The sequence below is a fragment of the Phyllostomus discolor genome, chromosome 14, assembly GCF_004126475.2.
Source record: "Phyllostomus discolor isolate MPI-MPIP mPhyDis1 chromosome 14, mPhyDis1.pri.v3, whole genome shotgun sequence".
In the NCBI taxonomy this organism is placed as follows: domain Eukaryota; kingdom Metazoa; phylum Chordata; class Mammalia; order Chiroptera; family Phyllostomidae; genus Phyllostomus; species Phyllostomus discolor.
Genome location: NC_040916.2, coordinates 21,650,183 through 21,666,523, shown reverse-complemented (window position 1 = coordinate 21,666,523; position 16,341 = coordinate 21,650,183). Strand labels below are relative to the sequence as shown.

The 16,341-nt window shown below is 45.0% G+C and overlaps 1 protein-coding gene and 2 pseudogenes across 2 annotated transcripts in view; 1 reads left to right on the top strand and 2 right to left on the bottom strand.

Moving 5' to 3' along the window:
• Positions 1–463: 463 nt before the first annotated feature.
• Positions 464–943, bottom strand: LOC114511962 (annotated as a pseudogene).
• Positions 944–8,463: 7,520 nt separating this feature from the next.
• On the bottom strand, positions 8,464–9,722 carry LOC114512064 (annotated as a pseudogene).
• Positions 9,723–13,187: 3,465 nt separating this feature from the next.
• Positions 13,188–16,341, top strand: part of RABGAP1L (RAB GTPase activating protein 1 like) — a 454,513-nt gene continuing 451,359 nt past the window's right edge. Inside the window, exon 1 of one of the 2 annotated variants that reach the window (XM_028530695.2) lies at positions 13,188–13,356. The gene's annotated coding sequence lies outside the window, so the exon portion shown is untranslated. The remainder of the gene's footprint in view (positions 13,357–16,341) is intronic. The other variant, XM_036015478.1, reaches the window with a different exon arrangement.

Sequence of the window (16,341 nt, the reverse complement as noted above, 5' to 3'; positions counted from 1 at the left end):
TCACTTGACCACAATAAATGTAAGAACGTGAATGCTTAAGAGTTGCGCAGAACCCACTGCCATTACTGTCCTTAAGGTTTGTCTCAGGTAAAAGATTTCCATTATAATCCATTTCTTCTTGGCATGCAATGTAGCCTTTGTGTAACTATGTGTCTCCTCCAGAAACATTAAAAACAAAAGAGAGAATGTTTTTCTTGGGTAAATAATGGAAATGGAACAATGCTGTACGATGAACAACACTTAGAAGGATTCAAGTTTTTAGAACCTAAGTATAAGATTATGCTCATCATATAGTTGTAAAGTTTACAACAGGCCTGACTTATTTTGTGGCCAAATAATTAAGATAATATTATACAGTAACCATCTGTTAATCTGACTTTCAAAACTTAATTTTAAATCAAAGAAACCACCATCCATCAGAAAAATAGTTGTCTTAGTTTTCTTTTTTCTTTTGACACAGGCAAAGTTGTTTATGGTTTATCGATAATACTACAGTAGAAAGATTCAAACAGCCCCGCATGGTGTTTTGAAATTCATCCCGACTGTAGGCTGAGCGACCTGCAGGTTGGACAGACTGCCAAAGTCCAGGAGCTTCAGCATCTCCTTAGTGTCAGGACAACTTCGATGATCTCCTGGTCCAGGGTTGAGACCTCGGGAACGTAATGATTTCTCCTCTCTCTCTCCTCCTCCTGCAGCTTGATGGAGATGCCTCTCACGGGGCCTCTCTGAACCCACTTCATCAGATGCGTGACATAGCCCGCTATCTTGTTTCGGAGCTTCTCGTTGGGGATAATGGTGATCTCCTCACACATGCGCTTGTTGGTGTGGAAGTCATTGCCCAGGCGTGTGTAGTGCTTCTCGATGATGACCCGGGCCGCCTTCTTCAGAGTCTTGGTACGAACGCGGCCCATCTTGATGGGTCCCTGGTGAAAGAGCAGTTTTCTTAAATAATAGTATAAAATTGCTGTAGTGGAAAGTGGTTATTATTTGGGCCACCCGAATGGCTTCCCTGTATCTAGAGAATTTCTCACTTTAAAAATCTCAGTGGCAAGCAAAGGCATTTCCCCTAATGGAAGTGGAAGATGTCAGATACTTTCTCTGCCTCCCTTGCAGCTAGAGTACAGGCATGTGACCTAGGCTTTTTATTCAGACATCTATGCTGGGCCTTTGACTCATAGCTGGATACAAGCAATAGGCTGCTTCTCCCTCCCTCTCCCTTTCTCTCTCCCTCCCTCTCCCTTTCTCTCTCCCTGTGTCCTAGAGGCAGTAGATGTTACTGCAAAAGTGGCCCACGTATTATCTAGAGCTGGATGTCCATGGCAACCGATGTAAGGTGACAACCTTGTGACACTTTGCCCAGCACTTTCCCAGTGATAGCATGGAAAGCTCCAAATCCCTGGAAGTCACTCAGTCCCAGGAAAAACCAGGATCGTTGGTTACTCCAGCCAATTTTCTCATCAGATCAGTTCCGTGGGTGGTTTTCCCTGCTGCTTGTGCTCAAGCCTAGTGTTTCAGCTCTCCCAGCATGTCTGTGAGCCACACAATATCCCTTAAAAACACTTATGTAAGTGTCACCCAATATCCTTGTATTCAAATTGTTCTGCTTAAATCAGCAAGAGTTCGTCTCTGTTGCTGCTGCTACTAAGAGCCTTGAGTGACACAGACATGTTTGTGTGTAAGCAGTTTGGAAACCTGTGCTTAACAATGACTCTGAGAATTATATTGGTTTAATTCGGCTTATAGGGCTATATGGGCTCTATTTGATGTTAGTGAAGCCTTTTAATATTATGAAAGATGCTGCAAAGCATCACAATGATTATTCTAACTGTAATTCTAAAATCCTGAGATGTTTCTGATAGTTGAGACTCTCATGAACCATTTCCCCTTGATAATGAGGTAAACAAACATTGACAGAATATAAATCACTTAAAAGTAAAGTTGCTACCAGAACACCTTTGAATTTCCCCATCCCATCCCATTCCATCCCAACCCCCCTAGAATTTGCAAATGCTTATTTCTGCAGATGAAGGATTTTAAAGTAAAAAAAAATTCAAAAAGGAAATGGCACCTCACCTCACCCCCATTCATTTTTGGAGCATATGCAAATAGTTCTGTGTTGTTTCCCTGATAATTAGACGTCCCTCCTGAGCATACACACCTGCCAATCAGCTTCACCTTCACGACATCCGCATACTCCTGAATTCTGATCTTTCGTCCTTTGGAGAGAAGATCTCCAGTGAGGATACTCCTGTTCACAAAATGGCTATTAAAGTGTCATTACATACGTAGTACACCTTTATTAATGAAAATGGAAGAGACAACAAGATGACTAGCAATAGGGTCCATAATTCTGCCACTGCAAACATTTTGGTATTCTTTTTTGTAAGCACGCATGTCTATATCTATAGCATTTTTTTAAATTTGGGGTCACACCATACCTACTATTTCAGAACCTGCTTTATTATTAGTATTGAAAGTTTCTTTCCATGTATATGCACAGAAGATATAATATGAAACGAGTCAGACTCTCACAGTGTCTACAGAGGTATCGTGACCTATCATTAGTGGACTTTTAGACATTTTCAGCTTTTATAAACGACACTATTCAAATGATACATGTGTCCTTGACATTTTTATGATTATATCCCAAAAGTACATATTAGAAGTAGAATTTTTACACCTGAAGCTATGCTCATTTTTGAGACTTTTCTTATATTTTGCCAAATCGCTTCCCAGAAAAGTCTTGTCTTTCATTCTCCTGCCGGTCGTCCATGGAGCTGCGTACTTCCACTGCCAACAACACTTGAGTATTATCAGTCTTTTTAATCTTTATTGGCTTACTTTGCTTTTTTTGTTCTTTTTTTTGTTTAATCTTTATGAAGTTGATAAACAAAGAGATATCTCATTGTTCTATTGATTACTAGTGAGGCTATAAACATTTAGATATATTTTTAGCTTTGTAGTTCTTTCTTTATTTTTTTAAAAGATTCTATTTATTTATTTTCAGAGAGGGAAGGGAGGGAGAAAGAGAGAGAGAGAGAGAAACATCAATGTGTAGTTGCTAGGGGCAGTGGCCTGCAACCCAGGCATGTGCCCTGACTGGGAATCGAACCTGCGACACTTTGGTTGGCAGCTTGCACTCAATCCACTGAGCTATGCCAGCCAGGTGTAGTTCTTTTTTGAATTATCTGCTCCATCAAGTGCCCATTGTCTTTACTGTGGATATACGAGATTAACCACTTCGTCCTACCTTTTAAAGTACGAGGAAGCAAACTCCATTCTGAACAGATTTCTCACCCGTCGCCCCCCAGCTGTCATTATTTGCTTTGTCACCATCACCTCATTACTTGGTCTTCACAAATTACTACCTCCCTGAAATAGGTTTCTGACTTCCAATCTCAAGAAGCCCTTGCTCAAAAAGTCCTCTGACTTAAAAAATTTATTTCTGTTTATCCCATGAAGTCTCGTGCTAATGTTGTACTCCTTATTTTAAATATAGCTGTTTAGGAATTTATACTTTGTATAGAAAGAAGTCCCGCAGATAGTACCAGAATGCACTTACTGTAATCGGTTTTCTCTTTCGGTTAAAAATATTATCTCCCTTTTTAAAAAGGAAACATGCATGTTTTGGTTTTTCTCTTCTATTTGAGGAGCATGTACACCATCGAATAAAATAGTTTCAATGCTGGTATTCGTCGCAAGCCGGGCGTTTAGAGGAAGTCCATTGGTATCTCTGCAGCAGTGTCTGCTGCCTATTGCCCAACGGCTTTGCTGCCCCTCGTGTCTGCCATGACCTCAGAACCCGTCATCACCCACTTCTGCAGCCTACCTGCTGGGCTGCTGCTGGAGGCTGTTAGTATCAGTCACACCAGAGAGAGGCGAGTGGGCGGGAGACTCGTCAGGGGATCTTGGTTGGCTTTTCTATCTTAGCGCTATTTTTAACGCTCTGCCGTCAGTGCCGCTGACATTAGACAACCGCCGAATCTCAGCGCACCGGGCGTGCTTTCCCTGGCGCAGTCCTCTCCCGCCGTAGAACCCCCTCCCAAGCTGCCCGCGTATGCCTGGACTGACCATATGCCGCCTTCTTCTGGGAAGTCCCAATTCCAACTATCTGTTCTGTGGCCAAATCAGATGTCAGACCATATGCTTCATATTTGCTTTGGAGAAATGTGCTCACTTACCTATGTTCGAGCTCATCAAGACTTCTATTGATTTTGCTAGACAGCTCGTGAAAAATGTTGTTAATCCCAAATGCAGCTCAGCTGCCAGACAAAAGAGTGAGGGATTTTATCTAAATAAAAGTCTAAAAAAAGTGGCTACTTTGGGTTTATTATTACCAGTTAGTATTGCTATTGTTCTAGTAAGGATTTTAATTTTTAAAAGCATAATGTACTGGAAAACTGTGCTAATTTTATCCTGGTTAAACGTGTCTCTGAAAGCCTTGGCTATTTGAATCCTGACCCTGTAACAAAGGTTACAGAGGATGCATAGAAATTTTCTACAGAAGCACTCCAACCTAACAGGTATGATTTCTCAGCGTGCAGTACCAGATCACCAAGCAGAGATTTCAGACCAATTTCCATCGGTTAGATGGCTCTTAGAAACCACAAGGGTCAGGGAGCGGGAAGGGAGACTGCATTAGTGAAGAGTGTTCTTCAGAGAAAGCTGTGCTGTGCGTCTTACACCCCCCACCAGGGCGAAGGGGGCGAGGGTGCCTGCCCCTTCGCCTGTGGCCTAGTGAGTGGGCATTCTTGCAGGACCCCCCAGGGGACTAGGATGGGAAGGGTGGGGTGTAAAGGGCTGATGTCTGGCTCCCCACCCAGGACAATGTAGAAGGCCTGGCAGGCTCTTGTCATTAGAGAGGGTACGCCCGGGGGTGCTGGGACCAGGGTTTGTCAGGACAGAGGTCGTATAATGCACCCCACAGATGGTAAAAGGGAAAAAGAGCCAGTCCAGAGATCTTTTTGACACCACCCCAAGGGAACTGCTTGAGATTTCAGGTGAGTTCTAATAGAAAACAACTACAGGGTGTGGATATCCAAAAAAAAAAAAAAAAAATCTGAGGCTATGAGAAAAGTGGCAGCCAGAGGAATAGGAGACACAGCCCATGTCACAGGAGTTGTGGGAAGGGTCGCAGCTTGACTGGCAGCCTCAGAGGAACTCACACAAGTTCCCACAAGACGAAGAGTCAGCTTTAAACATGTGCCCAGCCCCAGCCACGGAAGACCTTCCTGCCCCCGTGCCCTATCCCCTCCCTGTGCTCCAACCAGAGACTCCAAAAACAGCAGCTGAGTGGGGGAGGAAGTCAGCAGGAAAGGGAGAGGCAGCTGACCACATGCCTTTCCTCCACGGCTTTCCTTTCTCAGTGTCCTGTGGAGGCTGAACTTGGTGATTTCAAGTGATTGGAAGAATAAGTGAGCAGAAAAGTCGTGAAAGTAGCTGAAATTTATGTCTTGGGGCGGGGTGGGGGAGGGGAAACTCGCCCTTCTGAATTAATTTCTAAGAACAGTCAGGTTTTGACTATATCTCATAAATCACACCAGCTCACTGTGATGAATACACAGACTTTCCACTGGATATTGGGTTAAAAAAAAAGCCTTTCAGAACTTGTAGGAACAAGACTTAGGGGGAAATAAGCATGCAAGCCCAAATTTATAAAATAAAATTTTGCCGTTCCTGCATTAGGTTCATTCACCAATCACTACAGTAGAGTCCTGAAATAAATGAATGTAGAATATTCAAACTTTACTTTCAGAAAAAGATTGTTGAACTGAAACAAACCTTTTAGCCATGGTGATTAAGATAAAAAAGTGACTGCAATTCTTGTACAGCTTTCCTGTATCACATCCTTTTAGATATGATGGGTCCAGATAAGGAATTTCGATTTTAAAGGGATTACATTGTTATGGAACTGGTTTAATTCTCTATTCTAGCATCACATGCGTCAACTAAGAAGGAGTGTGACCCTAAAATAAGGTTTAAGGGTAAGAGCAATGCTTAGAATTAGATTCGGCTACAGTGAGTAAAACCACAAATAATACACATTAATAGACTAAATAGACGAGGTTTCATTCTCTATAAAAGAAGTCTGGAAGTTGACATTTCAGGTGGGTCGGAGGTTCTGCAAAGTCACCAGGGACCTAAACTCCTCCCAGGTCACCTCTCCACCATTCCCACGGGGCCCTCTCCTATCCCTGGTCAGATGGCAGCTGGGTTCCCCAATCCTGTCGATGTCCCAGGTCCTGAGAGGGAAGAAAGGAGGGCCCGTTCCTTCTCCTCGAAGAAAGTTTCTGTTATTCCTCTTTTGCCAGAACGCACGGCTGCAAGGGGGTGGGGGGGCAGGAGGTATTCTGAATTGAACAAATGTGGGTTCTGTTACTAAGGTGGAAGGAGGAAATGAATGTAGGAGGAAGTGTTTAGGAGTCACTGGTGTAGAGACTTAACTACATTTCTTCTACTGACATGGCTCAGTCAAACACTGAGTGCTAATAAATTAGAATTATTGAAAAAGGTGATTTTTGAACTCTAGGTATTATTGTCTTTAAAAGCTTGCTTTCTCTTTGTAGACAACATTTTTGTCCCTTGCAAGCAGAGAAAGACTAATTTGTGATCAGTTATCAGGAAACTCAGTAATTTGTTGTATTAAAGTTCACTATTTCATGGAGAAGAGAAACATCTCAGTAATTCTAAAATTTGTGACTGTATTATTCATTCTATCATGTATACAATGAACATTTACAGAATGTTTAGGACTGGGGGAAAGAAAAGACATGCTTTTTGTCTTCAAACAACTAAAAATAGTGGAGATAGTCACAAGAAATTTTAAATGTAAGAAATTGTTATAGCTGCTGTAAAAAACTATGTGTTAGGTGTTGTGGGGTACAAAAGAGTGAGGTATTAATTCTATAAAAAGAGATGGAAGAGTATATATCCAAAGTAAGGTAAAAAGTGATGGTAGAATTCCACTAAAAATTATAATGCAATTTTAAGTATGCCAAAAACAGACATTCATTCATTCACTCACCATCTATCTCATAAAACAAGATATATATTATGAATATATAATCACAAGGCATAGTTTTTATTAAAAATAACCTTAAAACCTAAATTTTGGCATGAAGTTTGAAAGTACTAGCAATGAGATATATACGTACTGTCATCAAATCAAAGAATTACAGAGTAGTAAGAATCTACCTGAAAGTGGAAAAATAATTCTCAATTACTTTTATGCTAGGTAGACTGTCATAGAACTTAGATACAAATCTTTTTTTTCTTTCAAATTTGCAGCTTCTTTTTTTTTTTTTATGTGGCAAAGGGAAAAGGGACTAAAAAATGTCTTGTGGGAGGGGAAGGGCATGAATTTCCCTTGACTCAGAAGAGGAAAGTGGTCATTTTCCTGGCTTTGCCCTGCAAGTATTTGTCATTTTTGAAGTGGTTTCTCCGCAAAACATATGTATTTAAGGAATATTTCTTATACGTCCAACGTCTAAATTCTAGCCCTGTGGCGAGGACTTCAAGGGCACTCGCGGCCACCGCCAAAGTCAAGGTCGAGCGCCTGGTGGAGGGAAGGCCTGGGGGCAAGCGCTCTGCTAAACCGGCCTGCACCACCTCCCCTGGAGGCCGGCTCCCTCTTCAGCTATAGCGTTTCTTTACACCGTTCCAAAATAGAATTCCTTTTCAACAATGTCTTTACATCGTTAACAAGGAGCTCCTTTCAACCGATTTCAGCACTGTTTCAAAATGAATCCAATTCATATTAATATGGGGAACGAGGCGGACACAGAAAGACTTTCTACCTTCCCCCAGATCTCTAAGTGCTTAGACGATGCCTGAAAAATGGAAAAACAGATGCTGCCAATCTCAGTATTTTGAAAGCAAGAAAGGAGAACACGTGAGGTTCTAGAAAAGGGAAAACACAAAGGGGGCATTGGAGGGAGCTGAGGCCAACGACCTGCTGAAGCCCAGTGGGTCCTGGAACGGAACCGGGAGACTGAAATACACAGGGCGTCCGGGGAAGAGGGGAGTGGCCACACACTGATGTCTATTCAAGCTGAGCAATTGGCACATGAGGACTCACACTATTTTCTCTACTTTTTATGTGCTTAAACACTTTTGTAATAAGAAGGTTAAAATAAAACAAGTCCTGGGTGCTATCCCAGTGTGAGCGAATCTCTTAGGTGTTGAGCTTACAGGTCTGCATGTTTTATAAATGTCTGATGTGATTTGTGACATGCACTAAAGAGGATCGCTGCCCCAAACCGAAGAGGACTGGTGGCAAGATGAGTTTCAGACACCTGGCACAAGGGGTGGGAAAAACAGTTTTTGGTAGGTATCCTTTTCATTTCTTATCGAATTACAAAAGTAGGACATTGGCTAGTCTTCTTCAGAGAGACATTTATGGCTCTGCCTGCCTCTTCTACTACTAGGAAACTTTCTTTTCTTTTTCTTTTTTCTTTTTTCTTCCAGAATGCCCATCCAACTTTACTGGAGGAAACCCTGCATTACAACTGCTTTCAGTAATGCAAGCCCTGCCCCACACCAGTGCCTGCCGGGCTCAGACGATCATCTCCAGCTGCTGGGCATGCTCGGTGGCCTTTTGGGCCAGCTCTGTGGAGGGGATGGTAGTATCTTCTGGCTTCTGCTGCTGGCTGGCAAAGCTGTAGTAGTTGTTGACCCACCCTTGCTTCTTGGTGTAGTCTGTCATCTTCTTGGGTGTGTTGAAGAAGAGGATCCAGGAGGCTTCCGTGAAGTGGATTTTTCTCATAGGCCTTCCTGGTGCATCCAGCAATCTCATCTCTGATAGTGGCCAGCAGGTTGCCAGTAAAGAAGGTATAGCTCTCTGCAGGGATGTTGTCTTTAGCCAGGAACACCTCCTTGTAGCTGCCCTGCATTAGGTATTGCTCAAGGGACACAGGATGCTCGATGCACACATTGGTCTGGACGTCCTTGGCAGACAGCCGCTCCGGCTCGGTGTGGAACTCAGCCACATGGTTCTAAGACAGCAAGACGAGGAGGTTAAGGCCCAGGAGCTGGGGCATGTATGCTGACTCAGGGGCTGCACCCTGTAATTGAAGTAGCAACATTTGAGTGGGCCATGTAGTGTTGAAAGGAGGGGATGTCCTTGCGTAGGATACTACACTGGGCCCCAATCTCCAGTATGTCACGGGCCAGAATGAGCTGCTGATTGGTCACTTTGGCCCCTGTGGTTGGTAGGAAGTTGAGCTCCAGCAGAACCGTCTTGAGACAGTCCAGCTCTTCATTGCACTTGCTAAGGTTGGGGCTTTTACGGGTCCACTTGCCCTTGAGCTGCTGGCCATAGCCTGTAGGACCGCACCTGAGGCCACCGAAGGCCTGGGGTTCAAGGAGCCCACAGCCCAGTTCAATGCTGCGGCTGCCATCTTCTTACAACTAGGAAACTTTCTGATCCCTATATACCTATTGTTTGATTTTGTTCTTACGCAGTCTTAAAAGACTGATTATAATACAGATTCAGCTGATTATAAAGGCTCAGTATGATTTGCCTGAATTACTCTGAATTTCAGCCCTACATACAATTGTGAAATAGAACACAATTTCTTTGTCTAGCCTCCTCTTCATTCGCTGTGTGATTCCTTCCTTCCTCTGATTCCCAGTATCCCCAGTATCTTTTTTCCAATCTTCCCCCTGTTAAAAAACATCTAATAAACTCATTTATACAAGATTACTGATTCGAGTCATGAAGTACTCATTTCAGGGAAAGTTCATTTAAATAGGGCACAAGATTTAATTCAAAATTTTAAAAAACGTGAAGCAATGTTCAGGTAACCTATTCTCAGGTAACCTAATCAAGAAAGGATTTTTGGGGGTAGTCAAGCTCAAGATCTACTAAAATTTTACCAAGTAGGCTGTTACCTATTCATTCCATTGGAAACATATTTTTAGAAAAGTTAGATAATGTAACTACAGCTTTTTCATCTGTAACGTTATGTGAAAAATTTAGCGTTGGCTGAAAGTAATAAAAAGTCAATTTCAAACTTTCTTAAATAGCTAAGAAACTGTATTGGCTTGGGGAAATCACTAAATCCAGAGGAAGGGGTGGCCTTCAAACTGGGTTTAAGCTCTGCCATCATGTGTCAGCTTTATCCTGAGGCTGGCTTCCCGCATGGTGGCAAAGTGGCTGCAGTAACTATACGACTCACATCCACCCATCACACCAGCCAGAGCAAGTGGGGGAGCACATTTCTTCTCCCAGCAAACACAAGGTCTGGCCTTCCTTAGGGTTGGACCAATTTAGACCTGCCTTAGTGTCTGCCCATGAATACTCATAGTTAGGTGAGGACGAGGTTAGGCTGACTATGTACATCAGTTGGGGCCCACACCTGGAGCTAGGGCTGGACCTATTCCCATCTGAATCATTTGCTGTGTGAACAAAAATGGGGTTTTAAGGAAAGTAACCTCGTGGTGATCTAATCATAAATTCCCAGTGGGCAGGTCATGGTGGGTGGTCATGCCCCAGGCCTATAACTTCTTTAGTGACAGGTTTCTAAGCCAGCCCTGTCCATCTTGTGCACGTTGACACACCTCTGAAACGTCACATAAACTTGACTATCCTTTTTGTTTTTTTGTAAGTTTGACTATCTTGTAATCTAATCCTTTGCTTTCTCCCACCTTCACGAAATCTTTCTTACATTCCTTCCTTAATTTCAAGTGCATTAAAGAAACTGTAAAACTGTTATTCTCCAGAGCATCTGCGATCTTATTTCCTAACAACTGTTGCACGTTTGTCTCAAATAAATTCTTATAAGAATTCCTTACAGGTTTGGATGTTCTTACATCAACAGCTGCTTCACAACTCAGAGAAACAGAAACACATGCTGGGGAGTCAACTAGTAATGCCCGTTATAAAAGCATTGCAGTATTCCACCCAGTAAATGCCATAACGTACAGTCTTCCATTTTTGTTCAGTGTTTAAGTTGTCCTCAGTGTTGTTACATTTATGATATTTTAAATCAGGAATTGTAGACCTACACAAGGGAAACAGGACAGTGCATGGCACAATGGGGAACAGAGAAACTGTGGGGAGAGAGTGCATGTCCTACAGGAGACTGTCACCAGGTGAATACCTAAGCCCGCTGTTGCTGAGGTTTCCATGTTTTCAAGAGCAGCTCGGAATGCATGCAAGACCTTCTGACATAACCTTTAGAAGCACCATCAAGTGCTTAAACAAAACATGTTTGTGGGTTAGATCTGGACCTAGGCCACCGGTTTCCGCCATGGTATGAGTCACACTACAATATTTTATAACACCTTCCCCTAGAGTGAGAACTTCAGTCCTTCCGTGGAGCTGGGCTGCAGGGGTGTTTTTAATGCAAAGGAAGCCATAGTGGGGAGAGAAGTGAGCAGCGCACTTTGTATGAAGAACATTCTGTTCTTCATTGTTTGGCATGTACTTGGAATTGTGTTTCTTGTGGCGAGGATGAGTTTGCACTGAAATCACCTTCGCCGTCTCTTATCTAGGTTCTCTTGGGACTTGCTGCCATCTAGGTTCTCTTGTGACATCTCTTATCTAGGTTCTGTTGTGAGGAACAGTTCAGTTTTACCAAGTTGCCCCTGGTGATTAGAGGTGTGACATGGGGCCATAGGACAGAGTTTTTCTTTTCCTTGTAACAAGCCGGCATATGGATTGATCCTTTAATAGTGACTTAGATGTTATGCTCCACTTTAATGGATGAATTAAACAGCTAATGGTGGCCTTTATTATTGCTTTCAGAGATATGAGGAACTGAATTTGTGGAACACTGCTTATTTTGGACTCACCATTGGAAATATTTCATTTTGGCTAAGTTTTTTTACTGAGTGCAGCTAATCACCACAGTGTTGCCCTTTTTGTCAAAAAGCTTCTAGTTAGAAGATATCAGAAGGCAGAAACTACAGCTCTCTCATCTGGGGACTTCCTCATGGTGCCCAGTGTAACTTTACCAGCACTTTATTCAGTAGGGGCTCAGTACCAACTTGTTGGCTGATTTATTAATAGATACTGCCTCAGGAAAGCAGTGGGGGACTTGAGTTATTCTAACCCTAACTTCATTAAATATCAAACATCCAGAATTTGAGTCAGCCCCAGAGCTAGGTGCATGCTTGAGATACAGAGGTTAACAAAAGGCCCAACTAGTTGCCACACTCCATTCGCCCTGTAGACATTTAAATTAGGAAAAAGAACTTGAGAGACAGAGCCTGTGGACAAACGTTTATTTCTCAGGGTAGCTTTTGCATCTAGGTAGGCAAATGAGTGCAGGGGAATTGAAGTGGGGCCGAAGGGAGAATTTTAAATTACAGGAGTCATTGTAGAGCTTAACTAGTTAGACACGTACATAATTAAGTCTTGCCGCATTGTATTCATTTATGGAGTCCTTCCGAAGAGTCGGGCACTGTGCTGGACTTCGGGGAAGATACAAAAATGAATGAAGCAGGTTCTCCAGGATTCTCTAGGGGGGTAAACTATTGCACGGATTCACCCAGATGAGGTTGAATATTAGGCGCCACACACAGAAACAAAGTGCTAAGGAAAATCGAGAAAATGTACAGGCCCTTTCTGGCTGCAGTATCTAAGAAGGAGGAAGTCCACACAGTTCAAGGCTCAATCAGTGCAATATTTGTAGAGGGAAAGAGTTGGTTTATTTTATCGCTACCCACTTTGTACGCCTCAATTTATTGCCCCAAAGGATAAGGAGGTGTAAATGAGGGCACCTTTTCTTTTCATACATACCAAGCAGTGCGGAGCGCTCTCCTGCTACCCTCGCAGATTATTTCCCTCTTCCATCTCCCCTGAGCCCCGCCGAACCCACCAACAAGGGAGCGTTTCGCGAGCCCATGACACCCTGAAAAAGGCACAGAAAAGAGTTCGTATTCTTTAAGGTGACGTCCCTGAGGAGGACAGAGCATTACGGAAAGCAGGGACCTCAGCTTTGTAAGGAAGAAAACAATCTCCCCCAACTCCCCCGTCCAGGACCCTATTCTAACACCCCAATCTCTGCGGGTCCTCACTCCCCGGCCCCAGCCCGTTCGCGGCCAGGCACGGCCTCGCACTCCACCGCCCTCAGGAGCGCGCACGCGTGCCGAGGGGCCCTGACGTGCGCGCCCCCGACGCACCTCCCCCCACAGCCCGCGCCTCCCCCTCGGCCCGCCCCTCCCTCGCCTCTTCCTGTCAGCGCCCTCCGCCCCTCCCTCTCCGCTCCCTCCGCCCCGCTCCCTCCGCCCAGCCGGGGCTCTGGCGGCCGCGGAGTGAACGGGACCGGCCCGGCCGCACAGCGCCGGCGGCGGCTGAGACGCGGGCGCCTGGCGGAGCGGTTGCGGCCCTGCCCGCGGCGACGTGAGGAGGTGAGGCGAGGGCGGCCTGCTGGGGCCGGCGGGCGGCCGGGCGGCCGGGAGCGGCGGGCCGGGCGGGGGTGTCGGCGCCGGGGGAAGAGGGTCGCGGAGGGGGCCGGGCCGGGACGCGGCGCGGGCGGACCGCGGGAGGAGGGCACGGGGCGCGCTCGGGACTGTCGATTGCCGCCCCGACCGCGAGGCTCTCCCGGGTGGCGGCTCCTCGCGGCCCGGGCGGCGGGGTCGGCGCCCCTCACCTGGGGGCGGGGTGGCGCCTGGGGCGCTCGGCCCGAGCCGTGCCCTCCTGACACCGCCGCCGCCCGCGCCTCGGCCGCGGCCGGGGTCGCAGCCCCAGCACCGCCGCGTCGGGTGGTTCGGGTGTGTGCTGGCGGGCGGTCGGGGTTCCGTTCCGGACCGGGTCTCGCCCTCGCACTCCCCCTGTCCCCGCCCGCACCTCGCCCGGCTCCGGCGGTGGATGCTTGTGGTTTTGCAGCCTGGGATGGGCTGCGTCCCGGGCAGATCCCTACCTGCAAGGCATGCCCGGGTCGAAGCTGACCTCTGGCCTCGGCAGTCGCGGTCCAGGTCGTGGGTGCTGAGTCCCGATGACTGAGTCAAAGTTTCTGAGACGGGCCGGCACTTCGCACGGGTCGCCCGCGGCGCAGGGCTGGGCGGCAGTGCGTCAGCGGCGGGAGGGGGCCCCCCGGGCCAGGCCGGCGAGGGGCGCCCGGGCTGCTGCTGCTGCTGGGGCGGTGCGTGCGGGTGCTGGCGTGTGTCCCTTGTGCCTCTCAGATAGGCTCATCTCAGGAAACGTTCCAAAATGTAGGTGGTCAGTGGCACAACGTGAAAGGAACCGCCAGCCTCATCATGCACGCTAGTGGTAGGGAGAACTTTTGCTTGCTTGACAGATTTCAGCGCTGACTGTTTGGAAACTGATTTCCAGGCCTACACGTTGAGTGCATTTAAATTTCGTTGTCCATGGTGGGAGGTACGCGGTTGCTTGTTACAATTCTGAAAACACAGCTTCGTGAAAACACTCTGATTTCCCTCGTACTCGTGGTTATGTTGGGTTTCTGCCGCATTTCTGTAGATACCCGGTGCTATGAAGTCAGAAGATACAAACTTGAAGTTTGCTTGTGGTCAAACAGGCAGTGGATTTTGTCCATGGAAAGCGTTAGCCCGCAAGTTGCTAGCCCTGGAGAGCTGGCCTGCGAGTCAGTTTCCCAAGTGAGATTCCCTATGAAACCGAGGATGAAATTGCAAAGGAGAAAGACACGATGAATTTCTCGTATACATTACGGTCAGATTGTATTGGATGCTCACCTGCTTGGGGAGCTGGTTGAGACGCTGAGTTAGACTGGTGTCTATATTAAATCAGTTCAAAAATGTGCTCTTGTATTATCTATAAATAAGCCATTGGATGTAGTTGGGCAGTGGCTGTAAGTGAACATATTGTATAACCTACTTTGTGTTCTAGAAAGCTGGAAACAGGTAGGGGTCCCAGCACTATTCAGACATGCAGTGAATATACCAACCTACTTAAAAACATGTGACTACAAATTTATGATGTTTTTGGGGCGCCTGAGTTATTTGATGCCAATTTTTATGTACTATAACTGTGATAGTCTGAGAATTTTTATTCCTTTGCTACTTGTTTCATGATTTCATGTCATTTTCCTTTCACTCTAAAAGTTGTTACGATGTTTTTTTATTTGAATGACAGAATTTTATTAGGCATATGAAACAAGTTTTCATGTTTATCAGCTCTCTGATTCTAAATTTATGACTTCTGAAAACTTGTACTTAAATTTTTTTGCCTTAATGCATACTTGAACCCGTTTAATTACTGTATATTTATTTGAACTCAGATGATACAGCATCTCTCTCTTTTGAGTAGTCGAAAGAAGGAATTCGGTTGTGCCAAGTAAAAATAGTATGAGTGGGAGATAGCCAGGCTTGTAGAGATTAACTTTGAAGAGAGTAAAGCAAAAATTTCTTGTATTGAGGGTCTGCATTTTAGCCTACCAGTGTCTCCAAGTGTTGTGGGAAGGATTATGGCTAGAGAGAGAGTGTTTGGAGAGTGAAGTAGATATTGTAGCCTCTGGGGTTCCCAGGCTCAGCGCTTTTTCACTGTGTCCAACAAGTTTTAATGTATTGCTACATGGGGATAGCTCATGCCTTACATGAATGCGTCAGGTTCTGGGTCTGGGGATGACTAGCCGCCCAAGGCTGATCCGGCCCCTGGTGCTGCGAAGACAGCTCGGAATTCTTACGGATATTTTTATGAGGATTTGTCCTATGGAGAATGGAGGCAGAGAAAGTATGGACTCAAGTGTGAGTTATGATAAAACATACTCAATTTTTAAGGAGAGGTTTAATATTCTGAGCATGAACACTTGATTTGACTCTTGGAGTTTCAGAGTGGGAGATAATTTTCACTTTGTGGTCAGTGGACCCTAATGAGGAAGGGTTAATGGAATTAAGCAGAACTTGTATCTCAGCATTCTCCTTCTCCTGCTTCATTTACTTTCATACTGTACTCATCTAGCCGGTAGGATGTCAAAATGGTTTGATTCTAGCAAGTTTGTGCTCATGCTGACTCCTTTTTGACATTTTTTGGGGATTTTTTGGTGTAATTTTTGGGGATTTTTTCTGGGAAACTTCTAGGCATGTATTCAGTTGATTTGGAGTTAGAATTGGGCAAAGATTATCAGTATATTTGAAATCCTGCATCTTCTTGTTTTCTAAGTAGCCTTAAAAATAGAAAACACAGTTCTTTATAAACACTCATGGAAAATCTGGTTACAGATTGTGTTGTTGTGATAGACATAGTACAGCCAAAAATATATTCAAGAAACTTCCCCTCTCTTTGCCCAGTTTAGTAAGCTCAAATAAGATGAAAATAAGAAAGTATTTTTTTGAATAAAAACCTGAGTATGAAGTCTAACAACTGTTTGCTGTGGTGTTTTTCCCACTGGGTATTCTAAATTCAAGAAGTACTAC